This window comes from Lycium barbarum, chromosome 8 (assembly GCF_019175385.1).
Source record: "Lycium barbarum isolate Lr01 chromosome 8, ASM1917538v2, whole genome shotgun sequence".
NCBI lineage: Eukaryota > Viridiplantae > Streptophyta > Magnoliopsida > Solanales > Solanaceae > Lycium > Lycium barbarum.
This window is the reverse complement of record NC_083344.1, coordinates 71,394,031-71,395,488: the sequence shown is the minus strand read 5'-3', so window position 1 is coordinate 71,395,488 and position 1,458 is coordinate 71,394,031. Positions and strand designations below refer to the sequence as shown.

At 40.7% G+C, this 1,458-nt stretch overlaps 1 long non-coding RNA gene across 1 annotated transcript; it reads right to left on the bottom strand.

The window, feature by feature from the left end:
- Positions 1-379: 379 nt before the first annotated feature.
- On the bottom strand, positions 380-1,383 carry LOC132606185 (uncharacterized). Its single transcript, XR_009569628.1, has 2 exons — positions 1,309-1,383; positions 380-595 (listed from the first exon to the last, which is right to left on the bottom strand). It is a non-coding gene; the product is annotated as an uncharacterized LOC132606185 (long non-coding RNA).
- Between the last annotated feature and the right edge of the window lie 75 nt (positions 1,384-1,458).

Genomic DNA, 1,458 nt, shown 5'->3' with positions numbered 1-1,458 from the left:
AAAAAAGAAAATCTGTACGATACGAAATTCGGTCTGGTAGGTATGTACGGGTACCCAGCTAGGGTGCCAGTCGCGGCCCACGGGGTTGGGTCGTGACAATTTGCTACTTTCTGTACTTTGATTACTCTATTTTATCTGTGCCGCTTTCGTGATTTGCATTTCCATATCGCTTTGAATTCCTTGATTATCCTGTTTTACTGTGTCGCTTGCATTATTTCATTGCAATATCGTTTTAAATCTTTTAACCTTATCTGACCCCCTTTTTATGCTTCTATTGAGCCGAGGGTCTCTCGGAAACAGCCATCCTACCTTGGTAGGAGTAAGGTCTGCGTACATTATACCCTCCCCAGACCCCAAGATGTGGGATTTCACTAGGCTGTTGTTGTTGTTGTTGTATCCTCCTTGGGCTCACAACTTGGAATACTTTTCCCTGCAGTTGGGCTCCATGATTGTCAGAAGCAGTGAACATCAAGATTCTTCAAATAGCAATTTCATAAAGCAGAGCAAAGGATCATGTGGTATATCATTCATTTGACAGATGAAGTAAACCCCGCATTTGAAGGTAAGGATTCTCCAGGAGTTTTTCATTGTTGCTCTGCAAAGAACACCATAAAAACAAATGGGAATCAGTTATTACAAGTCCAACCCTGTAATCAGTAACATGATAGAGCCTACAGATTTCCATGATCCTGCACAGCCCAGGACAGCTTTGCAAATGAATATAACATACCAATTTTAAAAACTAGATCTCAACAGAAACAGATTAGCTGTACATGCAGCCTACCATTTGCATTTAGTTATACTAATATACGACAGCTCAACAGATTTAGCTGAAAATTGCTTCTTATGAAATAGCCCTATGAATCACGACACATCAAGTCAGCAATTTTCCCGACACAGTCATGTTTCATAGAGCAGACACAAGTTTCTAATCCAGGCATGTCAGCTTTCAGGGGTACTTCACTGTAAAATATGTCCGGTGGGAAAGCAACGAAACATCAGACCTACAGATACCAGCTACACGAAACAACACGGTCCAAGTGACATCAAGAACCAGCAATTCAAGACAATTGTTGGAGTTGTCAGCGGATGCAATTAAGGAATGTATTTTACCAAAACAATGATAGAACCAGAATATGCCATGATGAGGCTCTGGAAACAAACTGTTACAAGATGGTGGTATTTATCATCATACAGACAAACTTTTGTAGATGGAATAGGGAGGGCAAATAACACATAATAACGTTTTTCGTCCACCAGTCCCATAAATTTTCTAACAAAGAAGTCACAAAAGAAGGGGGACCGCACCTGCTGAGCTCTAGAAACAAGGTTATGGAGCATGCGTTGGTAATTTTCCGGTTCCTCAGTCATCATCCTCTGCAAAATGCCAACTTCAGATTAATTCATAATGTAGTGGGACTTATCATTGCCAAAGATCAGGAAAACAACATGACACTT